General features: G+C 45.8%; 1 long non-coding RNA gene across 1 annotated transcript; it reads right to left on the bottom strand.

Annotated features, from left to right (window-relative positions):
• Positions 1-941: 941 nt before the first annotated feature.
• On the bottom strand, positions 942-8,969 carry LOC148002938 (uncharacterized). The gene is made up of 2 exons (XR_015631765.1): positions 8,712-8,969; positions 942-3,371 (listed from the first exon to the last, which is right to left on the bottom strand). It is a non-coding gene; the product is annotated as an uncharacterized LOC148002938 (long non-coding RNA).
• Positions 8,970-21,029: the final 12,060 nt, after the last annotated feature.

Genomic DNA, 21,029 nt, shown 5'->3' with positions numbered 1-21,029 from the left:
CTCAAGGTCAGCCTCACCATCCTCACTAAGCTCTGACTCATCTGACATTTCTAAAGTCAAGGCTTTTAAGGAGGGATATATCTTATCTATTTCCTGGTCCTGATTATCTCCTTTTTTTATCTCTGCCTTTTCTCTGTTCCTTTTGTCTCCTTTTCTTTTCCTTTCTTTCTTTGGGACCTTTTCTCCCTCTGACATACTTTCTTGATGCTCTGCAAGGATTCTCTGACCTGTTCTAACGACTTCCTCACATCGCTTATCCTCTAAACAAGCACGGACTATTCGCCAAAGAGGCTTTGATCCGGGTCTAAGCTTGCCCTCTGTGGCTTCTTTATCTAGATCCCTTCCCAATTTGTCCCATGCTCGCAAGGTAAGAGATCCTGACACTATAAACCACGGAGCACAACGATCGCATTCATCAAGAAAACTTGACAGGATTTTCCTTTCAACTTTGAGCTTACGCCGATTAAGGGGCTCCTGGAGAGCTGTCAGGAGTGGGCTGGAATGTGAGCTTCCCATACTCAATGAACTTATTTGCAAGCGGTTTTTTAGCAAGCTGGCCTGTTTGTTTATACCCAACTCCGTAGCCTGGCACCTGTTGGCTACTCCAAGCAAGTGCACTCCCGTCCGGGACGGTGGCAATTCAAAAGAAAGCAAACACACAACACAAAGACGAAAAGAAACAAAATTATAAAACCTGCCCACAAAGGATCAACTTGAAACAACATCGCTGCAGACCGCAGACCTTTTAGCCTCTAACCCAAGGCTTCCATCGTCTCTGCTCACCTCCAGAGAACTTTATGGTCCCTTACCGGGAACTTTTCCGACGTCGCTCCTCCTGAAGCTGAAGAGTTCTGAGATCCACGAGGATGTCCTCGTCCCCGTACGGGCCACCACTTTGTCGCGCCCACCTCATCCGGCAAGGAAGACGCAACACGGTTGGATTCTTCTCAACAGCCTTTACTGCAGGAGACCTTCTTTGTTGATACAGGGAGGCGGCGGCAGCCAGCCCTAAGTGTTACAGCTCCAAGTGTTACAGCTCCAAGTGTTACAGCTTTAAGTGTTACCGCGCCGAGCGGCAAAGCCGCTCGGCTTATATACACAACAGTATGCTAATCTTCTTTCAGGGATTGGTGGGGCACGAGTCACCCCACTGCCATCCCAGCTACTTGTCCTCCAGAGATTGGCGAGGCATGAACTCCCATTTAGCATAGTACCGCCCCAGCCAAACTGACGTCAGGTGCAAAACTCCACGCATGCTCAGTACTGTTGTTAGGAGGGCGCCAGATTCACCTCATTATCATACAGCTGTCGCACCGCTCCCTACATCTCCCCCTTTTTTGTTTAATAAAATGACTGGTCTAGATCTGGGTGTCACGTCAATCTTGTCATTGCTCCTGTCTTAGGTCGTTCCTGACGATAACTTGGCCTTACCCGTCGTTGGGTCACCCTATCGCCACCGGGCCCCGTGTCTTAGGTTGGTCCGAGCTCGAGGAAAGTTGCCCGTCCCTGGATACAATGACCCCACATGACTGTGACAAAAATGATCTAGGGCGAACTCTTAATCTTTCAAAGAGGCCAGCCATACATTGGGAGAAGCACCATTGTCAATGGCGGTCATAGCCTGGTAAACAACCGCTTTGTGTCTGGCATGTTCTCTTTTTAAACGGCCAATAAGCCAGAGACATACTCCGCATCCCAGGAGGACAATAGCTCCCCAGGCAAACATGCCCGCCCACTCCTTAAAAAAGGAGAAAGCATTGGTAATCCATGAGGTAAAGTCTTCAATTGTGATGGGGTCCAGCCTAGTGCTGTTGAGGACAGCAATCTGCATCAGCAATTGTCTGGATAGTTGCTCTGCTTTCATGGACCAGTTTCCTTTCAGATAATTTGAGATTTCTTTGCTCTGTTGAGAATGCTGAGAAAAGTTGGCTTGCAAAGGAGTAATGCATAAACCTCTTAGGGAGGAAACGCAAGACAGCTGTGTCATATGATACAGTGCTTCAATTTGTTCTTGAACTAAATCTATCCTTTGATTGGCTAATAGAAGGCCAGATGCCAAATGAGTATTAAATTCTTCTTGTATCTCTAGCGCCATTGCAGTTCTTTCTACAATCTGATTGACAGTCTCAGCCGTCTGTATTTGATTGGTCATAGCAATTGTAGCTGTGGTAGCTGCGGCAGCAGACAGCACGATGGCTGAAATTATGGCTGCCGTAATTCCAAAATCTCTTTTGGTTCTCAGCAAATTAAGAATAGGAAAACTATCTGGGTTTGCCTCTATTGGGATTGGCACAAAGGAGGGAATCTTGACCATCACTACGGTGTCATTAGTGCCATCCCAGCATTCAGCTAAATAGCAGACTACATCAGAGCTATTACAATTTAAAACACCATTGCTGACATTAGAGCTTATCAGAAAGAAAAAGGGTGATCTAACACATACTGAAGTACTAGTGGCAGTATTATGTTCCAAGAGGTTATTATATTGAATATTGGTCAACCTGGTATCCTTTTTTCTTGTAGCCGAAACATTATACAGCGTGAAGTTCTCACCCATCAACCTAGCAAAAGGGGTCAGGGATGTATATGCCCCTTGCTCATTGGACAGCACCCATTGAAACCAAGGCCAGAGATTATGCTTGCCAGTCTTATTCTCCCCCCAGTCATACTGTACATGGCCAAGAGGAGGGGAAAATTCAAATCCCGGTAGGAATTGTTTTGTTCTATGGAATGGACTCTGACATGGGGTAAAATTAGGTGGAAACTCTTGATTCGGGGGGCAAGCGGGTAAGACTCTACGACGGGTAGAGCTATTCTGTGCATAGTTACCTTGCCCTGGGCGTGATGGAACACTACAATTATGCATCACAATTAGTGTTGTAATGTTCAGATCAGCAGAACTATCGACTGACATGTCCTCGCTGGGTGAAGAGACTCCCTGGGCAATTTGACTCAAGGCAGCCAGGATGATCCCGGTGTTCATTGTGCTGTCACTTATAGGATTCAACCAATTAGCTAACGTGGCTCTACGTAACCAAATACAGGGCAGGGAAGAGTCTTTAATGGTAAAACATAAGGTATGCAACAGAGAAACGTTAGTGGTGGCATACCGTTGGGGCATTTCTCCAGTTGGCACTATACAGGGAACATCACGCAAACAGGAGGTAGAGAAAAAGGTTGGTAAAACAGTAGAATTGCTATGGACTGGCATGGGTACTGGCCAGGATCTGGCAATAGCCCACAGGGTGATCGAATTAACCTGTATTATCATTCCCAGTAGCAATAGTAGGGTTCGTAGTCTCATCTTCAGAAAGAGCAGAAGGCAATTTTCGAGTCAAGCGCTCAGGTACCCAAATTGGATTTTCTTGATTCTGCGGAAAAACACAAATCACTCCCCTAGATCTCGAAATCACGGAATCTGGGCCATGCCATTCATCAGTTAAGACATCCTTCCACTTTACTTCTGCATTAGTTATAGGTGTAGTAGCAGCATGGCGATCCGCAGCACAGCGGCCATGCGCATCCAAAACTAAGAAATTTAGAGTAAAAAGAGCTAAAGAAAGTTGTTCTTTTGGTGTTCGGCTGCTGGCAATTCCCTCTTTTTGTTTTTTTATAAGCTCTTTTAAGGTACGATGTACTCTTTCCACAATTCCTTGACCTTGGGGATTGTATGGCAATCCTGTAGTACGTTTGACCTGCATTGTCTGGCAAAATGTCTGAAAGGACTTTGTAGTGTAGGCAGGCCCGTTGTCCGTCTTGAGACTATCAGGCTTCCCCCAGGCTGCCCATGCCTCTAAGCAATGGCTAATGGCATTACGAGCCTTTTCACCAGTCATCAGAGTAGCATGTATAATATCAGAACATGTATCAACAGAAACATGAGCATATTTTAAATTTCCAAATTGAGATATGTGTGTGACATCCATCTGCCAAAGTTTTAGCGGGATCAGACCACGAGGGTTAATCCCTACATGAGGAGGGTGGTGAAATTGAACACAATTCTGGCAACTTAACACCACATCACGAGCTGCAGCTCTAGAGATTTTAAATTTTTGTTGAAGAGTAAAGGCAGGTACATGAAACTTTTGATGAAATTCTCTAGCGAGGTCAACCGGAGCAGCATGAAAAATAAACTCTCTACGAGTACTAGCATCCACCAGGGCGTTATTACTGGTCATGGGACCAGGCAAATTAGTATGGGCTCGAATATGTTGTATGAAAAATTTATTTTTTCTGGCCCAAATCAAATTTTGTAATTCTAAAAGAATTTGACATACAGTACTAGTCGACCGAATTGGCCCTGCAATTTTAAGTGAGCGCACCGCATTAACCACATAAGCAGAGTCAGAAATTAAATTAAAAGAATCATGAAATCTTTTGAAAACTTCTAATACAATTTTACATTCTGTAATTTGGGGGGTACCTGGACTATATTGAATTAATATTGGTTCTTGAGAATCAACCATATAGGCACCTACACCTGTTTTGGAGCCATCTGTATAAATATCTAACGCTCCAGACAAAGGCTCTGAGGCAGTGACCTTTGGAAAGATCACTGGATGTTCAGTAAAAAATTGTAGCAGCGGATCCTTAGGATAATGATTGTCAAACTCTCCATCAAAACTACAGTGCAATATGGCCCAATCATCTATCAATGCACACAATGTTTCTACCTGAGCAGTTGTATATGGTATAATAATTTTCTTTGGTGAAATACCAAAATGCTGAATGCAAGATTTAACGCCTAATATAGCTAGCTGTGCAACAGCAGAAGGGTAATATTCAAGGGTTTTATTAGGAGAAATGTGGGGATAAATCCAAAGAAGTGGACCTTGTTGCCATAATACTCCTGTAGGTTGACGAAAAGTTCTCAGTATACACAATAGCAGATCTTCCTCTTCCTTATACCTTTTTAGTATTGTCTTTTCTAGTCTTTCTTCTACTTTCCTCAAGGATAATCGTGCTTCCTTGGTTAAAACATGGGGTGAAGTAAGCTGAGAATCCCCTTTCAGGATCTCATAAAGTGGTTGTAAATCTACTTTGGGCATTTTAATATAGGGTCGAATCCAATTTATGCTTCCTAGTAATTTTTGAAAGTCATTTAATGTTTTTAAATGGTCTTTTCGTAATTCAATTTTTTGAGGAGAAATACTATGAGGAGTGATTTTTGTTCCTAAGTATTCTCCCATTTGGCCCATTTGGACTTTTTCAGGTGCTATGCACAATTGGTTGCTTTCAAGCGCCTTAACCACTTTCGCATAAGCTACTTCCAGGGTGCCATGATCTTTAGCAGAAAGCAAGATATCATCCATGAAGTGAATCATTCTTAATTTTGGGAATTGGTCACGTACAGGCCGTAGGGCCTGTCCTACATAAAGTTGACACATAGTAGGACTATTTGCCATACCTTGAGGTAAGACCACCCACTGATAGCGCTTATCAGGTTCCTCATTATTCATAGATGGCAAAGTAAATGTAAATCGCACGCTATCTTGTGGAGCAAGAGGGATAGAAAAAAAGCAATCTTTAATATCAATAATAATAATAGGCCATTCAGCAGGAATGCTGGAGAGTAATGGTATACCTCTCTGTATGGGACCCATTATGTGTATTTGAGAATTAATAGCTCTTAGATCATGTAATAACCGCCATTTTCCTGACTTTTTCTTAATAACAAATATGGGCGTATTCCAAGGTGATCTGGATGGTTGAATATGTCCTAATTGTAATTGTTCGAATACTAATTCGGCAGCAGCAATTAATTTTTCAGAGGATAGAGGCCATTGAGGAACCCATAAAGGCTCCTCTGTTTTCCATGTAATGGGTATTCCCCCCTCAACGGCCCCTAGGAAAAACCCAGACCCGTCCTGTCATGTTTTTGTTCTGACAGTACTGGGTCAACTCGTCCTTGTAAGTTCTTTCCCAGACCCTTTCTAGGCACATAACCCATTTTTGCCATCATATCCTGGACTTGTGGGGAGTAATCATTTGTCAGTCTCATGTCCAGCTCTACCAAAACATCTCTGCCCCACAGCGTTACTGGAATGTCTATAACATAAGGAGTGATCTTTCCTGATCTCCCTTCTGTATCTCTCCACGTCAATTCTTTTGAGCTCATTAAAGGAGCCATTTCGTACCCTAAACCACGTAGGGCCTGAGACGATGTTTGTGTAGGCCATCTGGGTGGCCAGTCATGAGCAGAGATAATACTACGATCTGCTCCAGTATCCAATAGACCAAGGAATGAACGTCCCTCCACAGTCAATGTTAACATTGGACGATCACTCAGTTCTAATGAGATAAAGGCAAATCGGGAACCTGTAGATCCCAAGCCCCTATCCCTTCTAATCCTATTTTTAGCAGGAAAGCGCTTATGTAAGCTGGGCAGAAGCAGCATTTGAGCGATTCTGTCTCCAGGGGAAATGGCAGTGACACCCTGGGGGGAGGCTACCAGCACTTTTACTGTACCTAAATAATCAGGATCAATTACTCCGGGCACAATCTGCAAACCGTCCAGGGCAGAGGAGGAGCATCCCAACAAAAGCCCAACTGTATCTTTAGGGAGGGGTCCTCTAAAATCTGTATCTACAGGCTGCACTCCCATTTGGGGGGTCAGTACGAGTCTGGTGGTGGAGTGGAGGTCCAGTCCTGTGGAGCCTTTAACGGCTCTCCTCGGTCCTTCGGGTGGCGAAGGAAAGGCCAAGGCCTCTGATTGTCCTGTCCTTGTCTGTCGCCCTGCAGAGCCCCATATATTTGAGGGCCCTGGGGACGTGGGCCCCGTTGTCCGTTTTTTGGCTGTGTACCACCATATCCTGTCACTAGGGGTCGGCCATCCAAGTCTTTCACAGATCGACACTCATTTGCCCAATGGTTTCCCTTCTTACATCGTGGACATAGTCCAGGCTGCTTGGATCTATTGCTAATTTTCCCCTTACTCCTTTCAGGGCACTGTTTTCGATAATGCCCTTTACGGCCACATTGGAAACAGGTATCCGTGGTAGTGGTTTTCCCTAATTGTACCACAGCTGCCGCTAGACCAGCATTAGTCAATGGTCCTCCCAGTTCCCTGCAGACTTTCATCCAAATCTCTAAACCTTTATGTTTGTATGGTGTTATGGCATTCCTACATTCTTTTGTACATTGCTCATATACCAGCTGTTTAATGAGCGGCATGGCTGCATCAGGGTCTCCGAAGATCTTGGTAGCGGCCTCTACCATGCGGGCCACAAAGTCTGAAAACGGCTCTGTAGGTCCTTGCAGAACCTTGGTAAGGTTCCCGGAGACTGCGCCCCTATTAGGCAGTGCTTTCCATGCCTTGATGGCTACTCCATTAATTTGGCTATAAACTTGCTCTGGATAACCGGTCTGGTCCAGAGCGAATCTCCCTAGACCCAATAGCATGTCAGCATCCCAATGTCTCTGAGGGTCTGCTCCTGAGGCCAGATTAATGGCGGCCTGAGCATTAGCATGTTCAAAAAGATAAGATTTCCAATCCAAGTATTGACCTGAGGAGAGGCAGGCCTTGGCCAGACTCCCCCAATCCCCAGGGGTGAGGCAATACCTAGCAAGAGCCTCAACTTGAGCCACAACAAAAGCTGCACTGACCCCATAAGTTCTAACCGATTCTGCCAATTGCTTTATAGTCTTAAAGTCAACGGGTTCATGATATCGTTGCCCATTGGCGTCCAAAAATACTGGGAAACTTAATCCCATTTCTCTCCATACCTCTGGGCAAAAGGAAGTACCTTTTGCAGGCCTCGCTATGCTTTTATGTTGAGGGTTGTACGGAGGTGCGGTTGGTATAACTACCTTTTTGCCTAATTGTCTGCCTCCTTGCCACGTGGTGTTAGCATGTGGCCAGTCCGGATCACATCTCTCCCCCTCATACTGAGCAGCCTCTTCCTCAAGGTCAGCCTCACCATCCTCACTAAGCTCTGACTCATCTGACATTTCTAAAGTCAAGGCTTTTAAGGAGGGATATATCTTATCTATTTCCTGGTCCTGATTATCTCCTTTTTTTATCTCTGCCTTTTCTCTGTTCCTTTTGTCTCCTTTTCTTTTCCTTTCTTTCTTTGGGACCTTTTCTCCCTCTGACATACTTTCTTGATGCTCTGCAAGGATTCTCTGACCTGTTCTAACGACTTCCTCACATCGCTTATCCTCTAAACAAGCACGGACTATTCGCCAAAGAGGCTTTGATCCGGGTCTAAGCTTGCCCTCTGTGGCTTCTTTATCTAGATCCCTTCCCAATTTGTCCCATGCTCGCAAGGTAAGAGATCCTGACACTATAAACCACGGAGCACAACGATCGCATTCATCAAGAAAACTTGACAGGATTTTCCTTTCAACTTTGAGCTTACGCCGATTAAGGGGCTCCTGGAGAGCTGTCAGGAGTGGGCTGGAATGTGAGCTTCCCATACTCAATGAACTTATTTGCAAGCGGTTTTTTAGCAAGCTGGCCTGTTTGTTTATACCCAACTCCGTAGCCTGGCACCTGTTGGCTACTCCAAGCAAGTGCACTCCCGTCCGGGACGGTGGCAATTCAAAAGAAAGCAAACACACAACACAAAGACGAAAAGAAACAAAATTATAAAACCTGCCCACAAAGGATCAACTTGAAACAACATCGCTGCAGACCGCAGACCTTTTAGCCTCTAACCCAAGGCTTCCATCGTCTCTGCTCACCTCCAGAGAACTTTATGGTCCCTTACCGGGAACTTTTCCGACGTCGCTCCTCCTGAAGCTGAAGAGTTCTGAGATCCACGAGGATGTCCTCGTCCCCGTACGGGCCACCACTTTGTCGCGCCCACCTCATCCGGCAAGGAAGACGCAACACGGTTGGATTCTTCTCAACAGCCTTTACTGCAGGAGACCTTCTTTGTTGATACAGGGAGGCGGCGGCAGCCAGCCCTAAGTGTTACAGCTCCAAGTGTTACAGCTCCAAGTGTTACAGCTTTAAGTGTTACCGCGCCGAGCGGCAAAGCCGCTCGGCTTATATACACAACAGTATGCTAATCTTCTTTCAGGGATTGGTGGGGCACGAGTCACCCCACTGCCATCCCAGCTACTTGTCCTCCAGAGATTGGCGAGGCATGAACTCCCATTTAGCATAGTACCGCCCCAGCCAAACTGACGTCAGGTGCAAAACTCCACGCATGCTCAGTACTGTTGTTAGGAGGGCGCCAGATTCACCTCATTATCATACAGCTGTCGCACCGCTCCCTACAATAGATGGGAGGGGTTGGACGGAAGGAAAGGAAAGGAAAGGAAAGGGGGAAATGATGCAATTCTATTTTTATTTCAAAAAATGTTTTAGGGGCTGGGGATTTATCTCAGTGGTAGAGCGCTTACCTAGGAAGCTCAAGGCCCTGGGTTCGGTCCCCAGCTCCGAATAAAAGAACCAAAAAAAAATGTTTTAAATAAATTCTTTGCAATAATCCCAATTTTTGCAAAGGTCACTTATACTAAATCTCTCAACTGAAACTTGGGCCCGTGGTAACCTTGCGCTTGCCTTTTGACCATGATGATGGCCATCTTTAAACCAGGGCTGCCTAACTTACCTTGTAGAAGACACTTCAGCCTCCCTCCTCCTCCAGGGGGCCAGGTAGACTGTTTTCTAATTCTAGCTGCTTCAGCTGTCTGTGATGTACGGTTTCTGATATTCTTCCTTTCCTTGGGTCATTGGTACAGCAGCTGTCCTGTCCCCTGACTCTCCCAATGTCAGTGTTACATGGAGGCTGCTTTTAACCTGCTCTCTTGGCAAGCCTCCCTCTGACTTGTTTTTCTTTGTTTATTGTTTTGTTTAGTCTTGAGACAGCAACTCTCTTTGTTGCCCAGGCTGTCCTAGAACTTACTGTGCAGACCAGGCTGGCACCTCAAACTCACAGAGACCCACCTGCTTCCAGAGTGCTGGGATCTCTCTGGCTTTTTAATGAGATTATTTGTAAGTATAAATTTCCTTCTTGGAAACACTTTCTTCATATCCTGTGGGTCCTGGTATGTCATGTTTTCATTTTCAGTTGATTCGAACAATTTTGAAATCCCTTTCCTGATTTCTGTGAGTGTACATGCTCTGTAGTTCTTGATGATTTCCAGTTTCATTCCACGTTGACCGGATAGAAGTTATTTCAAATTCCTCATATTTAGGAAGGACTGCTGTATGACCTAAAATGTGGCCTGCTTTGGAGAGTATCCGTAGGCTACTGAGGAGTCTGCACTCTGCAGCTACTGGCTTGACTCTTCTGTCTGCTATGTCCTTTTGATCTACAGTATCATTTAACGGTACAGCTTCTTCATTGTCGTCGTTGTTGCTGTTGTTGTTGTTGTTGTTGTTGTTGTTTAGTCCAGATGATGGTTGTGATTACAATTGGGTATGGACTATGTTGAGGTTGTTCTGTGACATAAAGTCTAGTATACTGATTTGTGAAATTGGGTAAGCTCATGTTTGGCACACGCATATTTAGAATTGCCATATCCTTTTGTTGGCTTGCTCCCTTAACCAATAGAAAGTAGTCAGTCTTCCACTCTTGTGGTTAATTTTAAGCTCTGTTCTGTGAGATATGTGTATAGCTGTTTCTGATTACTTTCAAGTTCTATTTGCCCTAAGTGGATTCTTCCCCAACTCTTTCACTCTAAGTCTTTGCCAATGAGATTTATTTCTTGCCTATAACTACTGTTGGGACATGACATTTGTATGTGTGTGTGTGTGTGTGTGTGTGTGTGTGTGTGTGTGTGTGTGTGGTGGGGTGTTCACTGGGGATGTACATATTGTGTGTGTGTGTGTAGATCAAAGATAACCTTGGTTTTCATTCCTCAGGAGTCAACCAGTTTGCATTTTGAGACAGAGTTTCTCACTAAGACCTGGGGCTAACCAATGAGGCTAGTCTGGTTGACCAGCAAGCTGTAGGGGTCCCAGTTTTCCAGAGCTGGGATATGACCACTCATCCCCATGCCCAGCTTTTCCTGTGCGTGCTGGGGATTGGATTTATGTTCGATGAGATCAAGAATAACCTATGAGATGGGTCTCTGAGTATGACTGAGGGAGGGGTCTAAATTATATCAAGTGACATGTGAAGAACCACCCACTGTGGGTGGTACCATTCCCCAGGCCTTATGTGAGTAGGAAAGGGAATTGAACCACAGCAGACATTCCATTCGATGCTATACTTTGACTATTTGACTATTCAATGCTATACTTTTATTCTCTGCACTATACTTTGACCTGTGAGCTAAAACAGATCTTTCCTTCCTTAAGTTGCTTTTGTCAGTATATTTTACCATAGCAGCAGGAAAGGAACTCAAAGCAACCTTCTTTGTCTTCAAGTCCTGATATTGTCTTCCTCTTGAAACTTTCCACTAAGTGGAATAATTATCCAGCTGTCTTATTTAGGGTTGTTATTGCTGTGATGAAACAGCATGACCAAGCAACTTGGGGAGGGAAGGGTTTATTCTACTCACAGTTCCATAGAACAGTTCATCATCAAAAACACTGAGGGCCGGAACTCAAACACAGCAGGAAGCTGGAGGCAGGAGTTGAAGGAGAGGTCATGGAGTCGAGCTGCTTACTGACTTGTTCATTACGGTTTGTTCAGCCTGTTTTCTGTTAGACCCCAGGACCACCAGCCCAGGGGTGGAAACACAGGCAATGGGCTGGGCCCTCTCACATCAATCACCAATTAAGAAAATGCCCCACAGGTTTGCCTACAGCCCAGTGCTATGGAAGTACTTTCCCAGTCGAGGTCCCTTCCTCTCAGGTGACTTTGGCTTGGGTCAAGGTGACACAAAATTATCCAGCACAAGGACATGTTGAGTTTTTTTTTTCATTTCCACAATTTCTGTTACTTTCTTTTAGCATTTCTATCATTTTTTCTTTAATTTCTCTTTTGTCTCTGTATCATTGTCCTTTTTATTCAGCCACTTAGTTGTTTGCTCTTTAAATTTTACACTCCTGTCTTTGATTTCACTGAACAGTCACCACTCTTGAAGGGTTTGGGTTGTACATTATCTACCTCAGCCATCACTGAACACCCCGACTGTGGAGCTGGGAGCTTTTGGAAGAGCCATGTTGTCTTGATTTTTTTCTTCTACATTTCTTGCATTTCTGCCCTGGGACTGTGCCACTGGGACTGTCTGTAATTGGACTTTTAAATATCCAGGACTCTTTCAGGTAAAGTATTTACAGTGTTCCAGTGGAGGTAGGATGGCTGGGTGCAGGTGTAGTTCACACACACACACACACACACACACACACACACTATGCTGGAGGTTTAGCTCCGTAGCTGAACTCTTGGCAGTGTGCCTCTGGAGGCACCAGGCCCAACCCACAGCACAACTCCAAGACAAGATGGCTGACCACAGAAACAGCCATAATAGAAAATAAACCCAGCATGAAAATACAGAAATGGTGGATTGAAAGCCACTATTCAATGACAGCAGTGGAATAAAGGAATGTATAACACCTTGAACACCTAAGAGACATGTTAGGACTTTTTATAAATATAGAAATGTGAGGGGAAAAAAAGGCTGAATTTTGTAAGGGGAGGGGTATCATTCAGGACTCAACTTTTTCATGTACAAGATGGTACCAACACTTTTTATAGAAATATATATTTCTCCACTGAGTAAACTGTTGGCCTCTCTTCCAGAACTCACCAGACACATCATGGACATCTTCCTTCATGGAAGGTGTGGTAGTTAAATAAGAATGGCCCCCATAGGCTCGTATATTTGTCATCAGAGATGGCACTATTTGAGAAGGATTAAGAGGTGTGGCCTTGTTAGAGGAGTGTGTCACTGTGGGGTGGGCTTTGAGTTTTTTGCCTCTCTCTCTCTCTCTCTTTCTCTCTCTCTCTCCCTCTCCCCCTCTCTCTCTCCCCCGCCCCACAGATCAAAATGTAACTCTCAGTTACTGCTCTAATGCCTTCCTGCTTGCATGCACTTTGCTTCCTATCATGACGATAATGGACTACGCCTCTGAACCTGCTAGCCAGCCTCCAATGAAATGCTTTCTTGTGTGAAAGTTGCCTTGTTCCTGGTATCTCTCTCTCTCTCTGCACAGCAATAGAACAGCGACTGTGTTAGTTTAGGTTTTATTGCTGTGAAGAGATACCATGACCACGGCAACTCTTATAAAGGAAAACATTTAACTGGGACTGGCTTATAGTTTCAGAGGTTCAGTCTATTGTCATCACGGCAGGAAAAATGGCGTCATGCAGGCAGACATGGTGGTGGAGAAGGAAATGAGAGTTCTATATCTTAATCCACAGGCAGCAGAAGGAGATTGTGTGCCACACTTAGTGTAGCTTGAGCCTAGGAGACCTCAAAGCCTGCCCCCACAGTGACACACTTTCTCCAACAAGCTATTCTTTTTTTTTTTTTTTTTTTTGAGCTGAGGACCAAACCCAGGGCCTTCTGCTTGCTAGGCAAGCACTCTACCACTGAGCTAAATCCCCAACCCCAAGCTATTCTTTTTTAATCTCACATCTCAGCAAAGCTTTGTACAGAGTTGGCTGGGCTCCACCACGGATGGAGCCTTAACTCACGTGGTAAGTGAGGGCTTGGCTCAGACTCCTCATATCCCTTCACTCTTCCCAGGCACAGTAGGGTCTGAATAGAATCTTTTTCAGATTTTTTTTTTTTACTATTTCCCATTATGCGTACTTGGGGGTGGGCGGTATGTGAATACAGGTTCCCTGGGAGGCCGGAGTCACTGGGGCCACTGGAGCTCGGTGTTTGTGAGCGGCCTGATATGGAGGCTAGACAATGAACTCTGGTCCTCATGCCCTTCAGAGCTGAGCCATCTCTCCAACACCAGCATTTCACCAACAGCCATCATCCATGCCTCTTCAACAGAAGTCCGACTGCTCTCCTACATCATCTGTGCACACAGAAAGCAGAAGTTAGCTTAGGATTCATGCTCTTGCCAATCATGGCTGCTAGCCAAAGGCTAATGGGCGTGGTACCCTCTTCCTAATTGGAAGAGCTCTGGTGTGTGGTCTGTGTTCTCATCATTATGTCCAGGTGGGGCTGAGATGAAGCTACAGGACCCCTATTCTCATCAGCACATGACATTTGTTTTGAAATCGCCTACAAATGCTTCCTAATGAATCACTTTCCCCAGAATCCTTAGTTTACAGTTGACTTCTGTTGACCTTTCTTGACTTTCCTCTCTTCATTTACTACCCCTCTCCCTACCCCTAACTTCCAGCCCACAGAACACATTGGGATGAGTCACTCTCAAAAACCATCATCTCAGAATCTGCTTCAAAGAGCAAGGTACGATGGTCAGATAATGGTCCCTCTCCCCCTCCTCCTTTTCCTTTTCTCCTCATTGAGCCTCAAGAAAGGAGACATGATTCCAAGGATATGGGCCAGTGTCCTCCACAGTAAGCATCCAGAACCAAAACTTTATGACGCTTTGCAGGAGTTTCTCAGAGTGCCCTGTGGGCTCCTCTGCCCCCCAGCAGTGCCGTGTGAAGGTGGCTCACCTTACTCCCGCCCTGACTGCAGTCCTCTCTGATAGTCTACCTAGATGTCAACCACTGGGGATCTGGCTTCCAGGCTCCCAAGTTCTTGTTCTCTGACATCCTTGCCCTGTAAGGCAGCCAAGAGCAAGCAGCCTGACCAACCAATGAAACATGGAGCACACAATTGGGCAGGCATTTGCTTTCAGATTTTCCTGTCAAGAAGCGACTCTCTTTCCTCACAGCTACCACAAAAACCCCAAAGGCAAAACCACAGCCTCACCCGAACCCATCCAAGAGGCAGGGCTGCTGGCAACTGCCTATGATCTCAGCCCCAAAGAAGCTGAGGCATGAAAACTGTTGCAAGTTCAAAGCCATCCTGGGTCATAGTGAGGCCCTGCCTCAAAGCAAATCAAAAACAAAAAGCCAAAATATTTCTTGTTCCACCAAAGCACCAGCAGTCCATGGCATCTCAACAATATTGTCAATGTGGCTCCCATGAGGCTTTCTGCGGAGAGGTCTGACTTACTCCATGCAGACAGTTCCCTCCGCATGGGTGTTCCCTCCGGACTCCACCATCTAGCTAGGGAAGGTATGAAGAAGCATTTCCCTTTCCCACAGGGAAAAGAAATGGGCGACCTCCCAACAACATGTAAGGGTTCTCTAAAAAGTGTCTCCATCAAGAGGTACTTGCTTTTGGCTCTTCCTAGGACACCACCCCCCTCCCCATGCTTCTGGCTCCTCTGGCTTTGGAACACGTTGTCACTTTGTGGAAATCTAACAGAATTTCTATGAAAAACAGGAAAAACGTTTGGCCTCCTGTTTTGTGTGACCACGTCACTGCTCTCAGTTCCTTAAGTGAGACCACAATCTTATTAGCTATGCTATACTCTTTTGGGGAAATGGCTTCTGTTGGAAGACTGACAAAACAAGCCATGGGCTGGGGAAGATATTTGCAGGCTGCAAACACAACAAGGAAGCTGTTTCTGGAACAGATAAAGAATCCTGGGCTGGAGATGGCTCAGTGGTTAAGAGTCCTTGCTATAAGCTTGGGAACCTAAGTTTGAATCCCCAGCCCCAAGTCACAGCCATGGCTGTGTGTGCCAGCCACCTCCAGAACTGGGGAGAGGGAGGGGTCAGGCAAATAGAGCTCCAGAGCTCCCTGGCCACCCAATCAAAACAAAATGGCAAGCGTCAGGTTCAGTGGGAGACCCTGTGCCAAGCAGAGAGTGATAGGAAAACACTCAGTTTCTTCTGACCTCCATCAATGTGACCTGGACATTCACATGCAATCCACCACATACATATCCCAACACATATCAGTCGCACACACACCCCACACATACACACATAGATACTCATATGCAGTACATATTGACACATATACACATTCACATACACTAATGCACACACACACACACCTACCTTCTAAACAAAAAAAAAAAACAAACTTAGGGGATGGAGAGATGGCTCAGTGGTTAAGAGCACTGACTGCTCTTCCAGAGGTCCTGAGTTCAATTCCCAGCAACCACATGGTGGCTCACAACCATCTGTAATGGGATCTGATGCCCTCTTCTGGTGTGTCTGAAGACAGTCACAGTGTACTCACATACTTGAAATAAATTGTTTAATTTAATCTTTAAATAATAAATAAATAAATAAATAAATAAATAAATAAATAAATTTACAAGTCACATCAGTTCTTTTTTTTAAAGAAATTAGGAAAACTCAGCAAGAAAAGAAAAAGGAACCAAAAAGTAGACTTAAGAGGCATTTTCCTAAAGAGGTTTTGCTAATAAAAAGAAAGAGGATGTGAATCAGTGAGGTGACCAGTAAAGGTGCTAGCTGCCAAGCCATGCCACAGGCACAATCACACACACCACACACACACACCACATACACACACACCACACACACCACACACACACCACACACACCACACACACACACACCACACACACCACACACAATCTCACACACACACCACACACACCACACACACACAATCACACACACCACACACACACAGACACCACACACACACCACACACACACACCACACACAATCACACACACACACCACACACAATCTCACACACACACCACACACACCACACACACACAATCACACACACCACACACACACAGACACCACACACACACCACACACACACACCACACACAATCACACACACACACCACACACACACACACCACACACACACCACACATACACAATCACACACACACCACACACACCACACACAATCTCACACACACACCACACACATACCACACACACAATCACACACACCACACACACACAGACACCACACACACACACCACACACACACCACACACACACACCACACACAATCACACACACACACCACACACACACACACCACACACACATCACACACACACACCACACACACCACACACACACACCACACATACATGCACACACACCACACACACACACATACCACACACACCACACCACAATCACACACACACCCCACACACACACCACACACACACACAGACACCACACACACACCACACACAATCACACACACACCACACATACACAATCACACACACACCACACACACACACCACACATACATGCACACACACCACACACACACACACATACCACACACACCACACCACAATCACACACACCCCACACACACACACACCCCACACACACACACACCACATACACATACCACACACACACCACACACATGCCACACACACACACGAATAAATAGATAAAGTAGATATAAAAACTAAGCAAATTAAAAGCTGCCCATCATTAGCTGTTAGAGCTAATTAAAAAGTATAGCAATATACCAGTGCACATGTTTCAGAACAGTTAAGCTAAAATAAGAAAACCAATGATAACAGCAAACGCAGCTGAGACGCAGTATGCACGCACGCACACACGCACGTACAGAAAAGCTGAGATTGGATGGGCTGTGGGCTCTAATGGAGACACACCAGCAAACCAGGAAGTTGGCGTTTTCTTTATGCATCTGAATTGAGGAGGCGGGTTTATTATATACAGCTGAACAAGGCCACGTGTTTCGCTCCCCTCAGTGTGCAGATGCTATAGGGAGTAATCTCAGGCTGTAAACATCCAGGAGGAGGATGCGGTGGCCCACGCTTTCTGCTCACACTGTCAACCAACCCACAAGGATGGGCTTTGACATTCCCAAGGGTCTGAAGTATTTGGGATGCTCAGGACAGCAGTACACATTGACACAGGACGTCATCCACTCCCCGTAATAATGCTGTATTTATCACAAAGAAATAAAAAGGTATATTTGAGCAGAACCTTGCACAAAGACATTCAGAACACAGCCAGTGAGATTGCCCAGTAGGAAAAGACACTTGCTGCCAAGCCTGATGACTTGAGTTCAATCCCCAGAAACCACATGGCGCAGAGAGAGACATGGTTCCTGCCATCCTCCTCTGATATCCACATGTGCACCATGGCATTTAGGTACCCATATGCACACACACCAGGCAAACGTAATTTTTTTTAAGCTTTAAAATATTTGGCCTACATGTGTGTCTATGCTACATGTAGACAATGCCTACTGAGGCCAGTAGACGGCATCAGATCTTCCGGAACTGGAGTTAACAGGGGTTGTGAGCCCTGTGGGTGCCGGGAATCAAATCCAGATCCTCTGGGAGAACAGCCAGTGCTCTTAACCAATGAGCCATTGCTCTAACTCTGAATTTCTTTTAAATGTTTGTAGGAGATTTATTTGCTGCAGCCAAAATGCAAAAACAGCCCCGTGTCTTTCAGTAAGAGAATGGATAAACATGCTACGCTAGTAACTGAGTGAGATTCGGCAAATGAAAATGACCACAGACACACACAGTAACTCAGACAGATCAAGGAGTTACATTGGGAGAAACTAAGTCGGTCCAAAGGGGTCTTGTATATTTACATACGGTCTATAGTCTGCTGGAAGTCACAAAATTACAGAAATTAACCACAAAGTTGTAACTAGTCAGGCTCGAGGAAGCAGGTAGGACGTGGAGCCGGGAGAGCTGAAGGGGTGGGCAGGGAAAGCTAACAGGAAAGTTCCTGGTGGCAACAGACAAGTTCTGCGTCGATGTCGATGTCGATGTCGATGTCTCTAGGAAATGAAATCACATGATCTCTAACTTCTTACAAGTGTATGTGAACGTCTAAAATTAGACTCTCTACCCCTTGTTCCGGTTCGTTTATTTGTTTGGGTCTCTCCATGTAGCCTTGACTGTCCTGAAACTCACTCAGTAGACCAGGCTGGCCTCAAACTCACAGAGCTCCACCTACCTCTGCTACCCAAGTGCTGGGATTAAAGGCTTGGGCAACTGCCCACCTAGAACTTCTACTTCATAAAGTGGGCATAACTTTACTCATTCTTATTTTGAGAATGTTGTACTTTCAAGAAGACTCGGATTTGCTTCCCAGCAGCCATATTGTGGCTAACAACCTTCTGTAACTCCAGTTCTAGGGGGTCTGGCCCCTTTTCCCATTGTCCTCAGGCATTGCCTACTTGTGATCTGGGCAGTGTACGAGGAGCTTCAGGGATGCCAGCTCTGTGAGCCGTTGTTCACGCTGGGGTGGAGCTTTTTATCGACACTGTCACCTTTAAGTCAGGCATGTTCCTGCAATGAACCCCAGTGAGCTCAATGGTTCCCTAAGCTAGACTTGGTGGGATCATTCTTTGGTCTGTCATTGGTGCCCTGTCTAAGATTGAAAGGCATTTGTTCACATTTTCCAGAGCCAAGTCTCATAACCCCTTCCCAAACTCATAGGTTGAACACTTGGACCCCAACAAGTGGCACTGTTCTGGAAGGTTCGTGGGAAAGTGCCAGGGAGGCGGGGCCTAGCTAGAGGGACTAGGTCATTGGGGCATATCCTCTGTATTCCGCCTCAGTACCTGCCTCTCTGCCATGTGCTCCTAACACCATGGTCCCACCTGACTGTGGGCCTAGAGCCAGTGGAGCCAAGCGCTCTGGTCTGAAATAGTTCCTTTCTTCCCTCCAGTTTTCTCTTGGATACTTTGTGAAAGCAAATAGAGAGTCAGCTGATCAAGAAAATGAGCAGAAGGACGGCTGCCATGGCTGCCTGCGATGTATCTCTTAAGCTTTGGAGTCTGCCCAGGGGACTTGAAAGCATTTGGAGAACATGAGGCTTAGGTTGCAGAATGTAATGAGCAAACCTGGGGTCAGAGCGTAGAGGCTGGTAGAAATGCATACTACTCAGGTAGCAATGAGGACTCTGTTGAGAGCTGGACTAGAGGCCACAGGGGCTGCAAATGACAAGACCCTGGGAATGGGGCTGTCCATGCTTGCAACCAGGAATGGCTGTCTTAATGGAAGTTTCCCGGTTCCCAGCATCTTGTTCAAATTCATTCCCACCAGGTTAACTTAAGGGGGCAGTGAAAGTATGTGACCAAGTGTTGGAAACTCATCGAGAGCTTCCAGTATTATAGAGGAAGACAATCAGAGATGCCAACCTTTGCCCATCATAGTGAATAATCAAATAAAGCATGGCACATCCATAATCAGATTTCTCCACAGCTGCTACACTCAGTGAGGTAAAATCCTGTCAGGTCCTGACAGCAATTAGAAGAATGGCCATACACATTGCAGCACTAAAGAGAAAGAGACACAGAGAAGGAGCTCTTGATTCTACGTAGCATTGCATGTGTGGGTGTACAGAAAACACCCTGAGAGGATACACTGGAAATGGTTACCCTAGGGCGAAGTGGAGGGAGGAGGGGAACCTTGGGGTGTGTGTGTGTGTGTGTGTGTGTGTGTGTGTGTGCATGTGTGTGTGTGGTGTGTAGTGTATATGTGTGAGTGGGTGTGGTGTGTGTGTCTATATGAGTGTGTCATGTGTGGTGTATTTGTGTGGGTGGTATGTGCATCTGTGTGTGGTATGTGTGGTATGTGTGGTGTGTGTGTGTGTGTGTATGGTGTGTGTGTGTGTTGGTCTGTGTGTGTGTGGTGTGTGTGAGTGTGTTGGTGTGTGTGTGGTATGTGCATATGTGTGTTTGTGGTGTGTGTGAGTGTGTTGGTGTGTGTGTGGTATGTGCATATGTGTGTTTGTGGTGTGTGTGTGTGGTGTGTGTGAGTGTGTTGGTGTGTGTGTGGTATGTGCATATGTGTGTTTGTGGTGTGTGTGTGTGGTGTGTGTGAGTGTGTTGGTGTGTGTGTGGTATGTGCATATGTGTGTTTGTGGTGTGTGTGTGTGTGGTGTGTGTGTGTGTGTGTGTGTGTTTGTATGTGTGTGCCTTCCTCCTCCAGAGGCTTGGATTAGAGTGAGGGCATTCCCTGAAAACTAGGTTGGGAACACCTTGAAACTTTGAATTTAGAGCACACCACCCCCCAGGATCCTCTGAGGTTGTACCCAGCAGCCCCAGTCCATCTAGATGCTAGCCACTGAGGTTCCTGCTTCCTGCTTGATACGTTGGTGTGTGAAGGAACGTCCTTCAAGGCCTCAGACCTTGCCTCCTCCCTCTTTTGTAGTTCCAAATAACCAGGCCACA

The sequence above is a fragment of the Rattus norvegicus genome, chromosome 10 (genome assembly GCF_021556685.1).
Source record: "Rattus norvegicus strain SHRSP/BbbUtx chromosome 10, alternate assembly SHRSP_T2T, whole genome shotgun sequence".
Classification (NCBI taxonomy): Eukaryota; Metazoa; Chordata; class Mammalia; order Rodentia; family Muridae; genus Rattus; species Rattus norvegicus.
Note: the sequence above shows the minus strand (reverse complement) of the source record. Positions and strands in the feature narration are given on the sequence as shown.